The sequence below is a fragment of the Stomoxys calcitrans genome, chromosome 3 (genome assembly GCF_963082655.1).
Source record: "Stomoxys calcitrans chromosome 3, idStoCalc2.1, whole genome shotgun sequence".
Taxonomy (NCBI): domain Eukaryota; kingdom Metazoa; phylum Arthropoda; class Insecta; order Diptera; family Muscidae; genus Stomoxys; species Stomoxys calcitrans.
In genome coordinates this window covers 16,844,413-16,869,521 of record NC_081554.1, presented here as the reverse complement: position 1 = coordinate 16,869,521, position 25,109 = coordinate 16,844,413, and the positions used below count along the sequence as shown (strand labels likewise).

General features: G+C 35.8%; 1 protein-coding gene across 1 annotated transcript in view; it reads left to right on the top strand.

Annotated features, from left to right (window-relative positions):
• LOC106091860 (protein peste) overlaps positions 1 to 25,109 on the top strand; it is a 50,393-nt gene that overhangs the window by 15,295 nt on the left and 9,989 nt on the right. The window lies entirely within an intron of this gene.

Below are 25,109 nucleotides of genomic sequence, written 5' to 3'. Positions count from 1 at the left end.
TTATTGGCCTTAGACCCTAATTCGGCGGATCGATCTATTTGAAGATATAGTCCGATATAGCCCATTTTCGAACTTAACCTGCTTAGGGACGAAGAAAGAATCTGTCAAAGTTTCTGCTCAATATCTCTATTTTTAAAGACTGTAGCGTGATTTCAACAGACAGATGAACAGACGGACGGACATGGCTAGATTGTCTTGGATTTTTACTTTATAGGGTTGGAAATTGATATTTAGATGTGTTGCAAACGAAATGACAAAATGAATATACCCCGGAATGACAAAATAAAAAAACCAAATTGAGAGAGGGGTTTTTATGGGTGCTGTATGAGGTTATATACCGATTTGGACTGTTGTTGGCATGGTTGTTAGAAGTCGTAATAAAACACCGTGCTAAATTTTAGCCAAGTCGGATAAAAATTGCGGTTTCTATGGGCTCAAGAAGTCAGAATAAAGAACCGCTTTATATGGAAGCTATATCCAAATCTGAACGGATATGACCCATTTGTAATCCCCAATGAGCTATATCAATAAGAAGTATTTGTGCAAAATTTTAAGTGGCTATTTTTATGCGTTCGACCATTATCGTGATTCCGACAAACGGATAGACGAACGGACATTGCTTTATCTACTTAGAATGTGAAGACGATAAAGAATATACATATATACTTTATGATGTTGCAGATCTATATTTCAAGGTGTTACATACGGCATCACTAGCTTAGTATACCCCTCCCGGCAAGGGATAGCTGTAAACAACACACAAGCTGGAACATTGAGGTCCGATCTGTGTGGTGTTCATTGCTGTCACGAGAAGCTAAGGTGCGAGCTAATGGTGCGTCCACAGGTTGCGAATAGTGCAGTCGCGGACCCGCTGATTGTCCGCGATATCGAGCGGAGAGTTTCAGTGAGGGGTCGGATGGCACCGGCTCTTGCACAAATACTGAGTGCCTATGATGCTCGATATGACAAGGCGAGTTATTGGCGCCTTTAAATAACTAATGGCCACCCGGTTCCCCCGGCGATCACCTACATCGATCATCTTGCTCACCTACAGGAGCTTGACGAGGATCGCCAACTCCACATGAAAATGTGGTTACAACAACAATAAAAGTATAACCCCTATCCTGTGGGGATGAGTATAAAAACGAACAGAGACTATAAACCCTAGGAATTTGTGTGAGGCAACTCTGATGAGCACTGTAAAACAAAAATAGGAAGATACTAGTTAATACACGTTTCTCATGCCCATTTGTGGGTTTTTATTTGGGGTGGGGCGGTCCCCGGATGCTTGAGTCCTAATTTTTATGTCAGATTTGAATTTAACTCTCAAATACTTTTAATTTAAATCCCTTAATGTCCCGATCGATGACTGTTTGTGGTTTTGATGGTGAATCGTTCCCTTTACTTAAGTTAGAGTGGCAGTCTATTTTCTACACAGACTCGCTTAAACGGTTTTATTTCATTATGATACTAAAATAGCGATAGACCAGGCATCTGCAGGGAATCAAAACCACAACCCCCTCAATGGCAAACGGAGCACAATACCAACTCGGCTACCGGGGTAACCTGACCAAAAAAAAACTTAAAATGCTTATATCTCCTTAACTTTGGATAAACAACAAAAAATGTACAAAATAGCCTGTGTGTCAACTTAAATTTGGTTATGGGATCTGTGTTTTTTTGGGCTGCTTAAATCAGTACCTCATCTACGATAAATCTCATTTGCAAAAATTGTAGAGTGTTTTGGGTTTGTAAATTTTTTCTTATTTACCATTGGTGTAGAATATTTGTAAAAGTTTTTATTCACCCATTTTTTTCAGTGTAGTGTAGAAAGCTTTTATTAATTTGTTTTGGCTTACGCTTTACAATTTAATATTCTAATACAAATAAATAATTCATATGTATTTAATTAAAAATGGGAGGTTAGTAATATTTATCTTTTAAATTGACATTTATCTTAATCTAAGAGATCAAAGAAAAGAAAAAAACGATATATGCGGATAAACTGAGCTTATTTTGTATCACCAGTGGTATTAGCATTAGTAATTTAATCTTGAAAGTATTTCATTTGCAACTCATAAACTCTGAAGGTAGTCCAGGATGCACTGAATAAGGTTAAGCCAAGCGATCAGACGACATACAAGTTTTTTCATTTTTGGCAGTACTTGACATTTAGGATGACAACTTATTCTCTTTTAACATTCACTCTTTGTTTGCATTTTCTCCTATTTGATGATTTTTTCAATCGACAGATTTTACATCCTCAATGATGTTTATGGGGCCTATCCACTTTATATTTTCGTACGCCGGGATTTGAACGCAGCCGTTCGGCATCACAGGCGGACATGCTAACCTCTGCATCACGGTGGCCTCTAATGGGTGCTATATCTATATCTGATACGATTTAAGTGAAATTTCGCTCACGTATGGGGACTTGAAATAAAACATCTCGACCAAAATTTTGTAAAGATAGGACCAAAAGACCTTTAAAGGCCATATAGGTTGAAAGATATATATGGGAGCTATATCTACATCTAAGACGTCAGATAAAAAATCTAATTACAATTTTTAAAAGATTCAGCATTAAATGCCATATCTGCTGAAAGATATATACGGGAGCTATATCTTAATCTTATCCGATTTTAATGAAAGTTTGCACACCTTTTAGGACGACATGACATGCAAAGATCGGACCAAAATTGTGGCAACCACGACCTTGAAAAGCCATATTGGAAGAAAAATATATTGGTTGCCCAAAAAGTAATTGCGATTTTTCATATTGGAAGAAAAATATATTGGTTGCCCAAAAAGTAATTGCGATTTTTCATATAGTCGGCGTTGACAAATTTTTTCACAGCTTGTGACTCTGTAATTGCATTCTTTCTTCTGTCAGTTATCAGCTGTTACTTTTAGCTTGCTTTAGAAAAAAAGTGTAAAAAAAGTATATTTGATTAAAGTTCATTCTAAGTTTTATTAAAAATGCATTTACTTTCTTTTAAAAAATCCGCAATTACTTTTTGGGCAACCCAATTTGTGAATCCTGAAGGTAGTCGTTGGACAAGGAGTTACGAACTGAATAGAGAAAAGAAGAAATAAAAGCGTGTGTTCTGCAGGGCAGAATCTTATAAGGTTCCGTTGACAAAAGGGAACAATTTGATCATCATGCTTCATTCAATTGTGAGCTTACATTTCTAATGGTTTAGTTACACTTTATAATTGAAAGTTCATTTGAGTTTATGTTCATCTTAAACTACGCTAGAAAGTTGAAATGTTGCCAAAGTGCTTATCAGTAATGTTGCCAAAGACTCCACATACCTACATATACTACAATAAAACTAGAACCTGTAAACTTAAATCGAGTATTTACTATATCTCCTACAAATTCTTTTTCTACACTTTTTAGTTTACCACGCTGTCAAAGTGTCGATACACTTATCTTGCCACTTCTTTCATAATTCGTTTAAATTTTCTTGTTGATTTTTTTGCATTCTACAATGTTATCTTCTCTTTCAATTCCGTATTAGTTGTAATTGTAGATGCAGACAATTCCCTTTTGATTTATACATTTGAATAGGTTTAGTAACTGTCAATTATAATTTAATGAGAAGGGTTATACAGGGTGGCTGATGAATATTGCTACAATGATGAATATTGCTACATTTTTTTTTCGGTGTATGGAATACATTTTTCTTTTATTCATGTTAAATTAAATTATTAAATTAATTATTAAATTATTATTAATTAAATTAATTAATTAATTAATTAAATTAATTATTAAATTATTATTATTAAATAGAAAAAAAGTTATTACATTTTTTTTTGGTAGCGGCTTTCATCAGCCACCCTGTATATGGTTGCAAGTTGCAACTTTGTATACATTAATAATTGGTAATTTAATCAGTTTTCGAATAAGTGAGAAGACTAATCCGTATTTAAATTGTAATAAAACAATTATCTATTGTTACAACGTGCTTTTACTCGGGTTATACTTGTTTGTAAATCTAAAAGTTCTGACATAACGAAATTAGTTGGAGTTCTTGTAAAGTCCCTGTATTCAATACTGACATCATATTTATCACCATATCAAAATTTAATGCAATGTAATTAAGGTTTGAGATGCAATTATTAAACTGAAAGGCGGCAAGCCTTCAAAATTAAATTTTTAATTAATAGAAATATTGGTGGGCGTAATTTGGTGGGTTAAAAGCATCTCGGTCTAGTCCCCATTTACAACATAACTCAGTGACCTTACCATTATTAATCATTTATTTAATCTATTACGACATTTCGGAGAATCGGCGAATAAGCCTGAGGAACAAAATAAATCTTTTAAAAAATTACAAAAATGTATGAAAGTTTATTCATAAGGTAGTTTAGGGAAGTTGACCAAAAATGAGGCAGGCCTTAAAAAAATTAGAAATATTAAAGATGACACTGCTAATAATAATTTTGAGAAACATTTCAACTATCAAGCGACTCTTTAAAAGGATCTTGTCGGCCTTTTTTCAATTAAAAGAAAAAAATTAAGAACTATTTTAAATGGACTTTGTAACTTATTTACTTAGTTTGCTTCATAAGTCCAACTTAGAATAGATTTTCAAGATCCTCGAGCTTCTGCGCTTCTTCTACAATTTCGTGGCCCTAGTTTAGAGATGTGTTTGTCCAATTGAGCTTTCCAACGGAATTTCGGTCTTCTCCCCTTCTGCGTTTACCATCAGGTTCATTTTCAAATACCTCTTTTAGCTAGAGCTTTTTCATTCAACCGGACAACATAAACAACGTGCTTATACAGCTCGTAGTTTATACGACCCCAATAATCTCCATCAACGCAGATTGACCCGTAAGAACGAAGAATGTTTCTCTCAAATACACCAAGTACTGTATCAATACTTGGGAACTATATAACAATCTAGTTCGAAACTTTATAACATAGAATGTATTGTCTAGAAAGAGACGGTTTTGTTTTTCAACGGCCTGTTTAATTCAAAGAAGCATGTATTAGCCACTATTATACTTCGTTTTATTTCGAAACTTGTGTTGTTAGCTTCATATATGAAGGTGTTAATCACATTATTGCAGAACACCTACGTTCACTTTCATTTAGTGCAATTTTTAAAAATTCTTTAGGTCTTTTTCAAAAATCATATATAGAATAATTTACCATTGACTATACGAAATATCTTATTTTACAAATTCTCTAAAAAATAAATTTTTTTTCTGGTTTAGCTGGCCTATTTGAGATGAATTTTGGATCATATCTGGGTAGCTTTCCTCGAGCGCAGTAGGAAAAAAAAGTTATTCAGCAATCACTTTTTTTCAGATTACTTCATTTTAGAAGCATAGTAAATGGTGATTTTTAAGAGTTTTTTAAAATTCAGAAAAATGCATGAAATCTTTATTTGAATCGATAGTACAGTCGATATTATTTAATGTTTGAAGATTATTTTATGCAAATGTTGACCGTGACTGCGCCTCAAATGGTCCATCCGATTAGTCCAACTTTGGAATACTCTTTCCAACATTTCGGCCGGTAGCTCACGAATAAATGCTTCAATGTTGTCTTCCAATGCGTCAATTGAAGCGAACTTGTCGTTATAGACATGAGTTTTAACATAGGCGCACAAAAAATAGTCTGAAAGCGTTTAATCGCAAGATCTAGGTGGCCAATTGACCGGTCCTCTCGATAAGTCCATTTGAAGAAGTACGGTCCAATGATGCCACCAGACCATAAACTGCACTAAACTGTGATTTTTTCTGAATCCATTGTTAGCTCTTCAATTACTTCTGGCTAATCTTCACTCCACGACCGACAATTCTGCTTATTTACGTACCCATTGAGCCAAAAAATGAGCTTCGTCGCTGAATGGAAGAAGCGCGCGATTACATATCTTAACAGAGCACGCATTTTGATAATGAAGTTCTTTAATTTGCAAGCGTTGTTCGTTTGTAAGACGATGCATGGTTAAGTTATAGACCAAACTGAATGTGTTTGACAGTGAAACAAAACACGAAATGTGCGTGAGCTGTTTAAACCAGTATTGCCAAAAAGATAATAGCTAAAAAGGTCACCCTTTATTATAGCACGAAATATTCTTCATTAAATTTCATATTAGTCACCGAAAAAAATAAATCTGTTGACATAATATATTTCAATTGAATTCTGCCACCATTTCAGTTAATTTACTACGTTGCATGCTATCCCAAAAATCTACATTAGGAGATTATACTGGTAAACAAAGAAAACAAATCTTTAGTTGTTTGACAGCTATATTTGTTGATGTTATTTGTTCACTTTCAAAAAGCCAACTACAGACAATGCAATTTTGATAACGAATTTGTATACCATCTACTATAGGGTATACTAATTTTGTCATTCTGTTTGTAACACATCGAAATATTGAACTGAGGCCCCACATTTATGCTATTTTATAGATCGTCTTCATATTCTAAGTCGATTTAGCACTGCCTATCCGTCTGTCCCTCTGTCGGTCGAAAGCATGCTAACTTTCGAAGTAATAAAACTAGGCGCTTGAAATGTTGCACAAATACTTGTTCTTAGTGTAGGTAGGCTGAAATTGTAAATGGGCCATATCGGCCCATGTTGTGATATATAACCGATCGGGTGTTTTAACTTCTTTAGTCCCTAAAGGTCGTAATTCTTATCCGATGTGGCTGGAATTTTGTATGTGCCATTTTGTTTTAACTTTAAATAACAGTGCAGAGTATGGTTTAAAACGGTTCATAACCTGATATAGAAATAACTTTTTATAGCCTGGTATAGCTGCCATATAAACCGATCTCCCGATTGCACATCTTGAGCTTCTAGAGGGCGCAATTCTTATCCGATTTGGGGGAAATTTTGCACGTGTCATTTTATTTTCACTCTCAACAACTGTGCTTAGTATGACCTAAATCGTTTCATAACCTGCACAGATGAAATAATTTTGAAAAACAACAACTTTGGTTGAAAAAACAACTACGAAAGTTGGCAATTTTCCTGCAACAATTTATTTTGAATATCATCGACCCAAAGTACGAATTTGTTGTTGAAAGGCACTCTTTGCAACAACAATATATCCATAAGAAAGACAAAATATCATCTAACCAGCCGCAGCATGTGCTTTACTTCGGGTGGTGGTGTGTTCATTTTCTTTGTTCGGCTCGCGCTGCTTTGTCTCGTTCGTTTTAGGAGTACTGCTGCTCTCGGAGTTTTCTCTGTCACTCTTACTACTAAATATTCGCACTAAAACAAATTTTAATAATTTTGGTGCTGGAGAGGATTGAACTCATGAGCCTACCGACATCATCTTCTTTATGATGAAATAACTCAATAAGTACTGTAAATATAAATTTTTTCTGACTACGAAATTCATATTTTTTATGCCGAATTTTCGAAAATAAGTTTAATGAATTTTTTTTGACCGATCGGGGGTCTCGAACCTGGGTTTGCAAGTCATAAATGGCATGGGAGTTTTTGAGAATTTAAAGTTTCGCTTACAAATTTGGTAGTTGATTTTTTCTAAGAGTTATTTTTTTTGTGATTGTGAAAAACTTGTCACATGCGATCCATAATGGAGGGTTTATAAGGTTCGGCCCGGCCGAATTTAACGCTCTTTTACTTGTTAAGTGTATCTATGGTACCACAATACTCTTAGCATATTGAAACAATTAGCACACTTAAACCTCTTCTAACGGTAGGTGTGAATATTTTGATTCTATCACAAAAAATTCCCCTAGACATCTAAGGTTTTTCCGTTTTCATTAGAGCCTTCATAACAAGGGGAATTTAGATGAATAAAATCCAGTTTTTTATACAATCCAGAGAAAGTTTAGCTTTTCGCATTTGTTTTTCAAAAGCTAGTGAACCCTTTAGATAATAAATTGCTTTATAAAATTGCATTTGAACTGAATAATAAATACGAAATTAATTGAAAAGTTATTGTTGCACACATAGTAGTTGAATTCTCCTCGTAAAGCACAGCGAGGAGATACATTTTTGAAGCAAATTCGTTCGAAGGAGTTTAATCAACCAAGAGTTATTCAAATTAAGAATATTTAAGGTATGTTCAATTATATTACTTTACTTATTTTAATATTCCAAACATGTTTTTAATTTAACAAAATTTATGTTTTCAAATTATAAAGTTGTTAAAAAACAAAAAAAAAAAAAAACAACTCAGAAAATAAACCACAGTACAATTAAGAAAAATTGTTTTGAAAAAGTAATTCGTATTCTTGTGGGCTTGAAGAAAATTCCAAAAGGTTAAGATAACGGAACAAACCATAATTCAAATTAATATAAACGATTAAAAGTTATTCAACTGAAGTATATTAAAAATATGTTCAATTATATTTTCATATTCCAAACATGTTTTTAATTTAACAAAATTTATGATATCAAAGTTTAAGGTTATTAAAAATCAAAAAGAAAATAACTCATAAAATAAATCACAATACAAAAAGTTGTTTCGCAAATGCAAATCGTATTCTGATAGGCTTGAAGAAAATACCAAAAGGTTAAGGCGACGTAACAAATCATAATTCAAATTAAATTGAAAATTAATATAAAACCAATAAAAATTCCGAGAATTCTTTTAAAATATTTCAATTTATGAGCATGGAGTTTTAATTTCTATTATCCATCATATTTTACCAAAACTCGAAGATAAAACTATTCTCCATCATAGTTTACCAACAAATAAAAGTATGCTAAGGGTCGAATCTTATATAGCCTTCACCATTGATCGCATTTGACGAATTCTTTCCCGGTATCTCTTTTAAGACAAACAAAGGATAAAAGAAAAGAATTGCTATGCTAATTGAATTGAGTGTTGTTGACAACAGTAGAAGTCTATTTCTAAAATTTCAGCCAAATCGAATAAGAATTGGGACTTCTAGGGGCTCAAGAAGAAAATTTGGGAGATCGGTTTATAGGTGAGCTGTATCAGGCTTAAGACCGATTCAGACCTTATATGACACGTATATTGAATAATAATTTTTATAATTACGCCCTCTTTAGGCCCAAGAAGTCAAGATCCCAGATCGGTTTATATGGCAGCTATATCAGGTTATGGACCGATTTGAACCATATTTGGCACGGTTGTTGGAACATCTTATGCAAAATTTCAGCCAAATCATATATGAATTGCGCCCTCTAGTGGGTCAAGAAGTCAAGATTCAAGATCGGTCTATATGGCACCTATATTAGGTTATGGACCGATTTAAACCGTACTTGGCACAGTTGTTAGACGTCATAACGAAACACGTCCTGCGAAATTTCAGCCAAATGGGATATGAATTGCGCCCAGATTGGTTTAGGTGGCAGCTATATCAGGTTATGGACCGATTTGAACCATATTTGGCACCGTTGTTGGAAGTCATAACTAAACATTTCATGCAAAATTTCAGCATAAGAATTGCGTCCTCTGCACAGATACTTCTAATTTATGTAGGTCGTTGGGAATTGCAAATGGGCAATATCGGTTCAGATTTGGATATAGCCCCCATATAAACCGAACCCCCGATTTGACCGCTTGAAAATTGAGAAGTCTCAATTTTTATCCGATTTGGCTGAAATTTACTCATGTCAGGTATAATCCGAATCGGTCTATAAACAGATATGGCCCCCATATAAACCGATCTCGGGATTTGATTTCTCCAGCCCTTAGAAACCTCAATTTTCATTCGAATTGGCTGAAATCTAGAACAAAGACTTGAGTTATGACTTCCAACATCCATGTCAAGTATCCTGATCGGTCTATAAACAGATATGCCCCCCATATAAACCGATCTCCGGATTTGACTTCTTCAGCCATTAGAAGCCTCAATTTTCATCCGATTTGACTGGAATTTGGAATAAAGACTTGAGTTCTGACTTCCAACATCCATGTCAAGTATCCTGATCGGTCTATAAACAGATATGGCCCCCATATAAACCGATCTCCGGATTTGACTTCTTCAGCCATTAGAAGCCTCAATTTTCATCCGATTTGGCTGAAATTTAGAACAAGGATTTGAGTTATATCTTCCAACACTTATGTCAAGTTTGATCCAAATCGGTCAATAAACAGATATAGCCTCCATATAAACCGATCCACGGATTTGACTTTTTGAGCCCTTAGAAGCCTCAATTTTCATCCGATTTGGCTGGAATTTGGAATAAAGACTTGAGTTATGACTTCCAACATCCATGTCAAGTATGATCCAAATCGGTCTATAAACAGATATAGCCCCCATACAAACCGATCCCCGGATTTGACTTCTTCAGCCATTAGAAGCTTCAATTTTCATCTGATTTGGCTGAAATTCGGACTTGAGTTATGACTTTCAACATCCATGCCAAGTATGAGCCGAATCGGTTTTTAAATACATATAGCCCCTATATAAGCCAATCCCCGGATTTGTCTTCTTAAGCCCTTAGAAGCCTAAATTTTCAACTGATTTGGCTGAAATTTGGCCCAAAAACCTATCATATGGCTTACAACATCAGTGCTGAGTTTTATTCGAATCGATCAATATGGTGATATAGGCCGCCTAAGTACCCATTTCATGATATGACTTCTTAAAACCAAAATTATAACAACTCAATTAATAAGGGTACATTTTTAACGGAATGCATGGTGGTGGTTACCCAAGATTCGGCCCGGCCAAACTTAGCACGCTTTTACTTGTTTTTTTTTAAACATCACAGCCAGACTTAATGGCACCATAGATAGAATTTTAGAATTTTAATTTGAGATAACCAAGTTAGAAACAATGTATAAATACGAGTATATAACTATTAACATATATTCGCCCATCTATCATACTTATTGAAACTTTTTAACTCTGAACAAAATACTATTAAAAACTGGTTTTTAATCGTTAATTAGCCAAACAATTAGTTTTAGTGTCTTAATCCCCTTAATCTATGGTATTCTAGCATACCCTTTACCTCTTTCCAACTTTGCTTGTATATAGAGAAACAATGTAGTGGCTTATTTTCACCTATCAATGGCGATACTATTCCCTCTATAATTACTGCCCACAATCACTGGCCACCAAGCGTGAGGCATGTGATGAATGAATTTTCTGTAGGATATGTCTAGACAATGTTTAAGTTAAATTAACATTGCCAATAGTAATAGTAGGCTTATGAAATAATCACATCTTCATGATTTAAAAAGAAATTCAATTAATTACAGATAAGTGTAATAGAAAAGAATTAATATTACCATTTTAATTGTGTAAAATTGGGATGATTTTAAACAATGTAACAACAAAAATAAATAAAACAAAATATGTATGTAACAAAAAAATAAAACTAAATTTAACGAATTTATCGAATATCATGAATAGAACCAATAGATTTCATCATTGCCAGTAAGTTCTATTTTAAGTTAAAACGCATTCATTTTGGCCGGGCCTTACTTTGGATACCAAATTTTTCGTAGATACTTCCTACTGATGAAGGTCGTTCGCCGTTACAAATGGGTCGTTTGATCCCGATTGATTAAAAAAAACTTAAATTTTTTTTTGCACTACGTTTCTGAGTATGGACATTCCAACTGTTCGAAAACAGAGCTTATTCAAAAAACAGGTGCAAGTTTTTTGATTCTTATTCACTACACCACTACTGTCGAAGTGGTGTAGCAAGGAAGTGAGATAGACCTCTTAACAAGCATAACTTTAATCACTTTATCACGATTAACTCAGAATCACTTTCTGATTCGGTTTAGCTTTGTCCGTCTGTCAGTCCGTCTGTCAGTCCGTCTGTCAGTCCGTCCATCTGTCGATTTGTTTGTGTGTCTGTCTGTCTTTCTGTCCATGTTATTTTATGTACACATTTATTACAGGTATCTTTTTTGAGATGAAACTTATTGATATTAGAAGAAATTGGATCAGATTTGGATATAGCTCCAATATAATGCTGCAATAAATTCGTGATTTGTCAATATCATCTCATATGACTCTTCTAAATTCACTTATGAATTTCATAGAAACCGGCTCAGATTTAGATATAGCGCCCATGTTGTAGCCAGTTGTCGATATAGCGCCAATGTTGTATATATAGCGCCCATGTTGTAGATATAGCGCCCATGTTGCCCCTGTTCCTTAGTGGAATGTTCATGGTCAAAATTTGCATTGCCCATGTTGTATTTAGAACTAGCTCCCTGGGTACCCCGATTTTTTTTTTATTATTTGTTTATTCATTTTTTCAGGCACTACAAGATAAAGATCTTATAAATTATAGTGCAGGACAACAAGTATCAAAAGTATATCCAACTTAATCTAATACAAAAAATATATAATTTTTAATAAAGATTGCGAACAACATATGTATGTAAATAAAATCAAAAATTGAGTGAATGAATAAGGAAAATAAAAAGAATAAAATGAGAATGTGTAATGTAACCGTTTCCAAATTAAAAAAATTTGTAAGCCTTTTTAGATTAATTGGTAGGGTATTCCAAAGACGAATGGATCCAATAAAGAATTGCCATTCGCATGACTACTTCTACGCCTTAGAGGAATAATCGTATTACGACTATTAGGTAAGGTTAGGTTGAAAAGAGGGTGCAGATATTAATCCGCCCCATGCCACTATGGACATACACCTAAGCCAGTAATCGGCTTGTTGTGCGCTCCAAAAACTATAAAGTAATCTCTAAAAAGAAAATTTTAAGTCAAGAATTCCGTTCTGACAAAATTAATTTAATTAATTGTTTTCAATACCACTCCCCTAAGTTGGTTCATGTCTGGTCTCCATCTAAATGCCGGTATCTGTTAGACGCGAAAGCCAGGCAATGACAAAGAAAATGCTCCAACGTCTCATCATCTTCCCCGCATGCCCTATACATGCTATCACTTTCCGCGCCGATTTTACATAAGTGAGATCGTAGTCCTATGTGTCCCGTTATGATACCAATAGCTATACTGACCTCCTTCTTGCTTCCTTTCAGTAATAGCCTTGTCTTCTCATGATCTGGATCCCCCCTAGGATTTTCGCCGTTCTACCGACCATTTCGCTGTTCCACAATCTTGCATGCGCATTCGTCGCCCACTCCCTCAACTCGAACTTCGTCGACCCGAAAGGCTTCGGGTTAACCAAATTTATTGACGGTCTTCACCGCCAAATCGTCTGTCCTTTAATTTCCCCTTACTCCTTTATGGCCCTTCTGGATCCTTCAGTGCTATGAAGCGATCAGCATGCTTACACTCAGAGTTGGTTCATAATGTGGTTGGCTACATTGAAGGGAATTTGGATGTGGGCGACCCCGCTTTTTGAAAACAGTTGGAGTCTATACATGGCGCTTTGGTGAACATGGATGTGCCCCACTATTTTAGTAAATTATGTTGATACGATACTGAAAGTTCGGATTATCAAGGCACCACTAGCAGAGGACTCAATTAGAAAAGTCCCGGCTTCGGGTTAACCAAGTTAATTGACAGCAGTCCTCTGGCCTTCACCGCCAAATCGTCTGCCCTTTCATTTCCCCTTACTCCGTTATGGCACCTAAACTATGCGGATTTTGCCATCCTCAGAGAAGGCGTTAATCTCCTTCATACACGCCAAGACTGTTCGTGACCTTACCGTCCTGGTTATTAGTTCCCTTATGGCACGACTGTCGGTAAAGATGTTATACTCGACGTCCTCGCTTTAGCACCACACCACTTCACGCCCGGATCTCCGCTTGCAGGACCGTATTATGGTCAGACAGTCTAAAACAGATCTCCGTCCCTGGGTTCTCAATGTAAACCCCCACTCTGTCCTCTAGCTTTGTTCCGTCCGTGTCAATCCAGCACTGCATGTGACTTTACCGCTCTGGCTGTTATCACCTTAATCGCAGGTCTCGTGTAAGTGCATGCATTCCCTAATCAGTTTCAGTGGTCACGTGTAATTGTGTTTCTTCTGCTTGTTTCCAGATAGTATCGATGTCTCTCTGACAGAACATAGTGCTGGGTCATTGTAAAGGTGCTATTACAGGACATGTGATTTACAAATGAGCTATCACTTTCTGTTTTCTCAAGACTTTCCTTATGTACGTCACTTGTGCTCTAATCGGTACGCCGGGTCACTGTAAAGGTGCGATTACACAGCATAGACTTTACAAATGTGCTATCACTTTCTGTATTTTCATGACTTTCTTTATGTACGTCACGTGCGCTCTAATCGGCTTGTATTCTCATATGTATTGTACATGTTTTTTATTGACATAAGCCAACCTGTATGTTTGATGAAATAAGAAAGAATTTCATATTTATTACAAAATATATTTTACGTATTAAATTTTTCCTACATATTTGGCCTTGTGCCTTAATGGAATGTTCATGGGCAAATTTGCATTTGCCTAATACGATGTGTACAACTTTCAGAGTTGCCACTTTTGAAAATACATACCTACATACATATCGTCCAATATGTGTATATGTATTTTATGGTCGAGGGCATGATAGCGAAAGAGAGGTTAGTCAGGGGGTGAATTCGTTTGAGCCCTACTAATAAACGAAACCGGGTAGCATACTATTGCAAATACTGGCAGTGTATGCCATCGACTCTTTGAGATGATGTTTAGGAGCTACCTTATGAATCTTGAGATGATGAGATACTATACTAATCCTAGAGATGTTTTTGGGAGCTGTTTTATCATGTGCAACGTACCAACTTGTTGGCGGGCGGTTCGGGTGGTTTTCATCCCCAAAAGACCCAAGAACTAAAGGCCAATCAGTCTCTCATCCTTCATTTTGAAAACCGTGAAGAGACTAAGCATGTCCTGGTATGATGCCGGACACCTGGATTCGAATCCTAGCGAGAACATCAGAAAAAATTTTAAATTTTCCCCTCTAGTGCTTCTTCTTACCAAACAGGTGGTGCACTGCGTTACCCCGTTAGGACTTGGCTATGAAAAGGAGGTCCCTTATCATTGAGCTTAAACTTGAATCAGGCAGCACTAATTGACATGTGGGAAGTTTTCCCTTGCTCATGTGCAAGTTCTAATTGGAGAGACTAATTGACACATGTATAAGGGATCTTCTGGATTCTTCAGTGCTATGGGGCGATCAGCATGCTTACACTCAGAGTTGGTCGGCTGATAGTGCCCTTCATAATGTGGTTGGCTGCATTGAAGGAAATTTGGGTGTGGGCGACTCTGCTTTGTTGGCATTCCTGGAAACAGTTGGAGTCTTTACATGGCGCTTTGGTGGACATGGAAGTCCCCCTAATTTAGTAAATTGGGTTGATACGATACTGAAAGTTCTGATTATCGAGGCAACACTAGCAGACGACTCGATTAGAAAAATCCCGGGACCGGGATTAGAACCGGGAGATCGGTTTATATGGTGGCCATATCAGGTCATAGACATATTTGCACCATCCTTGGCACAGTTGTTGGAAGTCATACCAAAACGACATATGCAAAATTTCAACCAAATTGGATAACAATTGCGCCCTCTAGAGGTCTAATCGGGATATGGACTGATTTAGACCCTACATGACACAGTGTTTGGAAGTCATACCAAAACGATATGTGCCAAATTTCTGCCAAATCGGATTAGATTTGCGCACTCTAGAAGATCAAGAATTTAAGACCCCAAATCGGTTTATATGGCAGCTATATCAGGTTATGGACTGATGAAGTATGGTCTAATACTTTGCACAGTTGTTGGAGGTTATAACAAAACACATTTAAACATTTAAGCCAATTCGGATTAGAATTCCGCCTTGTAGAAACTCAAGAAGTCAAGACCCAATATCGGTTGTCGGTATATGGCAGCTATATCAAAACATGGACCGATTTGGCCCATTTCCAATTCCAACTGACCCACACTAATAAGAAGTATTTGTACACAATTTCAGGCGCTTAGCTTTACTCCTTCTAAAGTTAGCGTGCCTTTGACAGGCAGAATGTCATGACTATCAAGAATATGCTTTATGGGGTCTTAGACGAATATTTCGAAGTGTTACAAACGGAATGACGGTACAAATGATTGAAGTCTTGATAAAAAATACAATAAGTTGTACAAAATACGAAACGTTGTAAACGTAAGAAATCGTACGTTTAGTACCGCATTTGGTACCATTTTGTACTTTCTTTACAGAGCTCTAAATTTTGGCAAGTAGGAACAAGTAGAAAGTGTATGTTGGGTGAATAAATGATTTTTTCACAAATCGATCATTTTGGAACCAAGAAGTAGTAATTGGTACAAAATAACTTATTTGCATTTGCAACAAAAGGAGACAGGTAAAATTAAAAATTGTCAATAAAAAATCATGGTAGGATTGACGTAAATACGAAAAGTTGTAGCGAAAACTAAATCCTGTAAATGGGGAAAACCGAACGTCTAGTACAGCATTTGGTACCATTTCGTACTTTCTTTACGGACTGAGCTGATTTTCGGGAAATTTATATTCATTTTTGGGACAAAGTCCCTGGGGTCCACCACATTCACAAACACAACTTATTTACCGATCATGCCATTATGGGACTCATGAAATGTTTTTGAAAGTAGAGCACGAATCTTATATTTACTTTAATGGCCAAGTGACCACCCCTGAAATACCCCCTAAACCGGAATACGATAATATAGGACTCAATACGGTAATATAGGACTCAAAAGAAAGGTATTTGGGAGTAGAGTAAAAATTTGCCCAGGAACCTAGCAGGGGAAAACGTCTCACAATCAATGATAAGGGATTTTTTTTTATAGCCGAGTTCGAACGTTGTGCCGCAGAGCGACACCTCTTTGGGGAGAATTTTTTACATGACCATGCATGTCATGGTACCTTGCAAATGTCGCCACCATTAAGAGGGGATAACCACCGCTTTAAATTTGGTTCTCGCCAGATTTCGAACGCAGACGTTCAGCTTGATAGGCGGATATAGGCTACAGTGGCACAAATTCGATATCTACAGGGCGAAGTGTCCCCACCATAAAATGATATAAGAGAGTTAAAGAAGGCGCAGCGAAGCGGGCCCGGTTCGGCTAGTAAATAAATAATTATTATGCAGCTGTTTTGTTACAATAACTAGCACTACGTATTTAAAATCTCATTTTATAACTCTTGATTTATTCTTTATAAAAGTGAAGCAAACGATTTACATCCATTTAAAAGCTATTAACTAAATAGTGGCAACAGTTTACTGTTTTTCTTTGTGCCAAATTTCTGCCAAATCGGATTAGATTTGCGCACTCTAGAAGATCAAGAATTTAAGACCCCAAATCGGTTTATATGGCAGCTATATCAGGTTATGGACTGATGAAGTATGGTCTAATACTTTGCACAGTTGTTGGAGGTTATAACAAAACACATTTAAACATTTAAGCCAATTCGGATTAGAATTCCGCCTTGTAGAAACTCAAGAAGTCAAGACCCAATATCGGTTGTCGGTATATGGCAGCTATATCAAAACATGGACCGATTTGGCCCATTTCCAATTCCAACTGACCCACACTAATAAGAAGTATTTGTACACAATTTCAGGCGCTTAGCTTTACTCCTTCTAAAGTTAGAGTGCCTTTGACAGGCAGAATGTCATGACTATCAAGAATATGCTTTATGGGGTCTTAGACGAATATTTCGAAGTGTTACAAACGGAATGACGGTACAAATGATTGAAGTCTTGATAAAAAATACAATAAGTTGTACAAAATACGAAACGTTGTAAACGTAAGAAATCGTACGTTTAGTACCGCATTTGGTACCATTTTGTACTTTCTTTACAGAGCTCTAAATTTTGGCAAGTAGGAACAAGTAGAAAGTGTATGTTGGGTGAATAAATGATTTTTTCACAAATCGATCATTTTGGAACCAAGAAGTAGTAATTGGTACAAAATAACTTACATATTTGCATTTGCAACAAAAGGAGACAGGTAAAATTAAAAATTGTTAATAAAAAATCATGGTAGGATTGACGTAAATACGAAAAGTTGTAGCGAAAACTAAATCCTGTAAATGGGGGAAACCGAACGTCTAGTACAGCATTTGGTACCATTTCGTACTTTCTTTACGGACTGAGCTGATTTTCGGGAAATTTATATTCATTTTTGGGACAAAGTCCCTGGGGTCCACCACATTCACAAACACAACTTATTTACCGATCATGCCATTATGGGACTCATGAAATGTTTTTGAAAGTAGAGCACGAATCTTATATTTACTTTAATGGCCAAGTGACCACCCCTGAAATACCCCCTAAACCGGAATACGATAATATAGGACTCAATACGGTAATATAGGACTCAAAAGAAAGGTATTTGGGAGTAGAGTAAAAATTTGCCCAGGAACCTAGCAGGGGAAAACGTCTCACAATCAATGATAAGGGATTTTTTTTTATAGCCGAGTTCGAACGTTGTGCCGCAGTGTGACACCTCTTTGGAGAGAATTTTTTACATGACCATGCATGTCATGGTACCTTGCAAATGTCGCCAGCATTAAGAGGGGATAACCACCGCTTTAAATTTGGTTCTCGCCAGGTTTCGAACGCAGACGTTCAGCATCATAGGCGGACATAGGCTACAGTGACACGAATTCGATATCTCCATTAGGGCGAAGTGTCTCCACCCTAAATTGATATTAAAGAGTTAAAGAAAGCGCAGCAAGCAGGCCTGGTTAGGCTAGTAAATAAATAATTATTATGCAGTTGTTTTGTTACAATAACTAGCACTACGTATTTAAAATCTCATTTTATAACTCTTGATTTATTCTTTATAAAAGTGAAGCAAACGATTTACATCCATTTAAAAGCTATTAACTAAATAGTGGCAACAGTTTACTGTTTTTCTTTTATTTTTTGACCCTAATTCCCGGTGTAAATTGTCGATTTCCTATTCTATGCATTTAATTTTAATTAAACTTAGTCTAATGGCGAAAAAAACATGCATTTATCTGGTAAATATTCATTAAATATGAATATGCTTAGGTAAACAAAAAATACAAATTAAATTATATAAATTGTTACCCTTAAAGATATACTCTGCAATGCACTGGACAGGGAAATGGACTAGGCACCTTTTGACTTTCAACGTGTCATATTGTTTTACGACGCAAGCATATGATAGGAGATAATTAGAAATTATCACCTTCAATGAAAAATAACAAACGCAATTTTTTTTCAGAAACACTTTATATTTTCACGTTTACTACTACAGATTGATTCCTTCCTAGTCTAAGTGATTCATAAGTAGTATAAGTGATTAGTAATTATTAACTTATTTTGCTACTTAAATCTTTGATTAAGTAATTTTAATAAGACTTACAGAGGTTTAGTAATTCTAGACACACTTTTGTAAATGTCAAAAGATTGCAAGTTAAGTTTTATAATAGCACACAAATTAGCCACCATGTGTCTAACATTAAAAAAAGGTTTCAATTAAAGTTGTACATTGCATTATTCCATGCGGAGTGAAGTCAAAGAGCCTCAAGTTCGGCTGGGCCAAATCTTATTTAGTGATTACGATGGACAGCATTTGACAGGTTCCTTTGGTCATTATTATTAAATAATAATGAAACCCTCGAATTGTTCAAGAAATCAATATGGAAGCTGCATAAGGTTCTAGATCGATTTGAACTATACTTGACTTTGAAGTTAGAAGCCATTACAGAATTTCACTTGAATAATTGCAGCCAAATTTTAATTTATAACAAAGAAAACATTTTTTTGTTTACCCTTTTAACAGTTTTTTTTTTCTAAGTGTATTTTGTATTTTATGCAAAAAAAACAATTTTAAATAATTCACATTACCAGAAATTGTTTAACATATCATACATTTACGCTACAGAGATTTTAAGTTTGTCATTATTGTGGCAAACCGCAAAAGGGGTGCCCCTCAGGGGAGTAAAAAATTCCTAACAAGTCTTAAATAGTTGCATATTCGTATATTTTTTCAGTATTAAACGATGACCAGTTTGCTAAGGCCCCTCTACTAGAAGTCATGTTTATAAATATATTTATATAATTTAAATTAATTGCAATTCTAGTTAGATAGATAAAAACAAATGTTTGCTTTGTTATAATCTAATGCAAAGTGACAATTTTTATGGACAGAGATTGACAGTAAATAATTGTTGGAATGACCATAATTTGTTATCATTTATTTGTGAGGTTAATATGAATTCTAAAGTTAATAGGTGTACCACTAAAGAAGGGCGCCCCGGAAGCCGAGTTGGTAGCGTGCTTGAATAACTAGTGCTGGAGTCATGATTTCGATTCCCGCCAGAAGCCTTGATCTGTTGCTACTGTGGTATCACAATGGACCAAAAATTGTCTTAGTGTGTCTATAAAGGACTGCTACTCTTACCTAACCTAACCAATCACTAAGGAGGGAGTTAAGAATTGGGATGTTTAAGAGGTCGAATCTGAAGATCGATTTACATGACAGCTATTGGAAATCATAGCACAATACAGAGAAGATCAAGGCGAACGGAAGGACTAAATTAGTAGAACCTTTCACAAGTAGCGTTTTGAAAAAGAGCGCTCTGTCTTCAGTCCTTTTCCTATCGCTCCTGTCTCCCTACACTGATTCCCTGGCTTAGGGAGATATACTCTGCTTGTATCTGCATTTCATATATACCTGTGGGATGGAGGGACACGAAGGTCATTTTCATTCCGTAGGCATGAAAACACTTCCACACTAAGGCGAAAGATTTTCGTCCTATTAGTCGGTCATCCTTTATGCTGAAGACTCTTGAGAGGTTGATAGAAACATATCTTATGGCAAACATTCCTGGAGATCGCCTGTCGCGGCAGCAGCTCAAGTAGCCTTCGTTAGTCTAATCGGATGAAAATTGCGCCCTCTATAGGCGCAATGTCTCTTAAAGGATACAGTCAGTGTCGAATTGCTTATTTTTGTTTAGTTTTGCCAAAAATTAACTTTTGCGATAGTATCCATGGGGAAAATATTAATCCATATTCAGCCGATAAATAAAATGTCTATAGTGCCATCGATATTTTGCCAGCTCTACTCGTTGCTTTCTAACTTTACAGCCGTTTTAAACTTCTTAGAAGGACATTCAAGAAGACCGATCAATTAAATCCGCAGGCAGGAATCCTATAACATATATGTATTGCTGAAAGCTATGATACGACTATCGGAATTGCTTTCTAAGTGGCCCCAAAAAATTTCATAACCAACAGCATTGTAGTCAATTTCATGGCAGCCGGTTGTACGTACCGGATTGACCCGATGAAGTCCTTCATCGGCAACGGCTGCGCCTCAGTGTACAACACACTGCTGCAACAACAACAACAACCATCAATGTAGTCAACTTAAAACTCTGATTTAGAGATAAGATACAGGAACTTGTAACTGGAAGCATTTAATCCTTCCATAAAAATTTCTTGATCAGATCTATAAAATAAAAGTTGTGAACAGAACATTAGCTAACACAAAGAACTTGTTCTAACCTTTGTTGAGCCTGCTTGATTATATATAATTTGTGATCATCTATGATATATAATCAAGGGTGCTCTTAATGATTTATTTGCAATATTATTTAATAATTTGCTATCAATAACTTGAACTGGTCATTGACTTGTTTTAATTGAGGACTCGACGATCTAAAATTATATAAAAAAAGGAAATTATTATTAATTGACAATCAATTATTATCCATAAATTACACTATGATGACTTGTAGTGATCGTTGACCATTTGATCGTTTAACTACAGAGGAATAGTAAATATAGGTAACAACTGATCTCTGCTGGTGGTGGCCTGTCGTAATGGATATGATGTGTTATATAACGAGGAGTTCATTCTATGAATGCGAAAACGACAGAAAATTTTTTACCTTTTCTATACATCATGGCACTCGGACCCTTATCACTGAACTTAAACTTGCATCGAACATCACTAATTGATATAAAAGAAGTATCCCTGGTGTTACTTTGAAAAACATGGGCAAATCTGCATATGGAAATACATAACAATACTTATAATATGTCACCATTTACACAATTTCATTTAATAACTTCGTCATTTAATAAAATTGTATTTAAAAGGCATTGTAGACGCTAGAATTGCTACAATTGCTTTCATAACTCATACGTATTTATTTGCATTTATTAAATGTTGATGTTAATGGCTGGCAATAATGGGGGAAACATTAACAACAATGTTTAGTAACTATTGTTGAGTTTTAATTTATCTGCGCTGCAGAATAAAAACCCGCCTTGCAATTAATCCAGAAGCTTGTAGATACGAAGAGTAGGTGTAGCTCCTTTGATTCGATCTAGTAAAATATCAGTTCATTTGTTTTTTTGTATTGTCATCACTATAGCGGCTTTGTGTAAGCCCCCTAACCCCTCCCACCTATCAAGTTAGGCAGGTGAGGAACCACTGATTGATGTCGTTGACATAAAACAATTATAAATGATATGTAAGGTTAAAGACAATCATTTCAACATGAACTCTCAATGAGCTCTTAACTAGAATTAAAAGGTGTAAATGAGCTGTCATAATAGGTTTCGCAATTTTATTGCCATCATAAGTGCTGTATTCTCCATGTTTGAGACAGCTAGAATTATGCAATTAATTTGAAACTGATGTGCGCGCATGAGATGAGTGTTGCTCTTCTGAGACAAATAATCGGATGAGTTAATAATACGCAGCAAACGCGTATTAACAATTATAACAGCTTGTGGGCCATGCTATGGAAAACCTATTGCAATTATTCTCATTACGAAAACTAACCTTTCCATTGTAGACGGGCCGTAGGCTCGAAATGGGGCCTGAATCCTAGAATAGTCCACTGACTCTACAGGAGCCTGATTAGACCAATACCTACTTACGCCTCAGTAGTTTGGTGGACTGCTATGGAGAAAAAGTGCAATAAAAGGACCATACAACAGGTACAGAGAACATGTTCTCTTGGCATAGGCGGAGCGATGAGGTCCACGCCCACTAGGGCACTGGAGACTATTCTAGATATCCGACCCTTACTTAACCTACCTTTCTCCAAGGGAAAGGGTGCCAAAACTACTCATCCCAAAGGGAAAGGGTACCATAGCTACCCTTCCCAATGGGAAACGGTACCAAAACTACCTCTCTCCAAGAGAAAGGGTACCAAAATTACACTTATCCAAGAAAAATGGTCCCAAAACTATTTTTTACCAAGAGAAACGGTACCTAAGCTACCCTTCTCCAAGAGAAAGGGTACCAAAACTAACTTTCTCCTAGAGAAATGATACCAAAATTATCCCTCTCCAAGAGAAAGGATTCTTAACAAGGGTAATTAACCTAAACTTTTCCAAGAGGAAAAGCACTTAACCTAAACTTCTCCAAGAGAAAGGGTACATAACCTATCTTTCTCCAAGAGTAAGAGTACTAAAAATATCCTTCTTCAAGAGAAAGAGTACTTAATTAAACCTTATCCAATAGAAAGGTTACCAAAACTAACCTTCCCTAGGGAAAAGGGAACCAAAACTACCCTTCTCCAAGTGAAAAGGAACCAAAACTAACCTTCTCCAAGGAAAAGGATACCAAAACTAACCTTCTCCAAGGAAAAGGATACCAAAACTAACCTTCTCTAAGGAAAATGATACTAAAACTAGGCCTCACCTTTCCCATTAGATATCATTTACTATGAAAGTTCTCAAAGATAGGTTGAAGACCTTGATGAGGTAATGGATTTACGATTATTCCATATTCTTCAGTATCAGTGCAGAGATTTCGTGGGCCCATTGCCCCTTATTCAGCTTAGCGCTTCTGATGAAATTTGTAAGTTCGTTCACTATAAATTGAGGTGGTTGTTCATCGACAAGAAGACTTAGAATGTCGTTCTTTTTTCCTCTATAACACTCACAATGCCCAATTAATTGGCGGTTGAACAACCTGGCGCATCCTTTCCGAATAGTCAGTTTTACCTCGCCAAAAGTGTATGAGGTCATCTTATCTACTCAACTGGAATTCGAGAGTGAACAGTAAACCACTTGCTCTTGAGTAGCAATGCTTCCAGTGCTCTAGCCATAATTTCTGCTAATATTTCTTGATCATCCTAATACTTTCCAAATTAAGGTCCCTGATTCTCACCAGAATGAAGCAGCGAGTCCCCTAAAGCCACAAATTAGGAGCTGTGAAAGTTTAAAAATGGTTGAGCCCAGCCTTAACAAGAAAAGGTCTAACACTTTTTTTTGTCGTTTTTTAGAACTTAACACATGTGGAATCCTAATACGTATGGTTGTAATAATTTAGCCTGATGCTGTATACACTTACGAATGTTGATGATTATATTCGTCACAAGCCTACGCTATAAAAATCTCTGGGTGCATAAATAAATCAAGAAGACAGTGACTTTTAGAGGCAATTTAAGGCAACAAAATTTCAAATTCAGATAATCCTTTATAGCTTAAATCTGAAAAGTGATGCTCAACATCAAAATCACACTCTTCCCTTGATAAAGATAAGAGAATGTATTAAAGTTTTTCATTTTGTGTAGATACTAAAGGACTGTTGAAGACATCCCAAGTTGTTGTACAGATCTCTTAAATTTTAATTTTATTTATTCTTTGGTAAAAATTTTTTATCGCCTAGGAGTTTTTTTGCGAAATTTTTCTTTATCCGAAGGACAGACAGATCAGAACGACAGACGAGTAAAACGAAAAATCCCATGAAATGGTTTGTGTGATTCATTGTGATTGAATCGGACTCGTAAGTATGGGAATTGATAATTTAAAAACAACTTCGATTTCTGAGGAACCTTGTAACCATAATTACGAAAACTATGACCAAAGAGAAGTGTGGGGTGAACTGATACAAAAATAGCTAATAGAGTAGAAATTAATCTGAGAATGTTGTAACAGTTTAACTGTTACTGTTATAATGGTTTTACCCCCATTATGTCACTCAACTCGGCCACTCGGCCGTTAACGAATACAGAAACAATTTAAAGCACTGAATAATTTATTAAGTTCAAATTCTAATATGTGTCCCCAATTCCTTTTGTTTATTTTTGTTCTTAAATTCTATCGGGAAAATTAATAATTAAATGATATGTTAACAAGCATACAATTTATTGCAATTATCTAAAAAAAAAAATCCTGATGAAAATTAATTCAAATTTATTCAGTTCGCATTCGTCACAGCGAAAGAAGTAATTTTCATATCTAAATCACTGTGGCCAGTCAGAACGT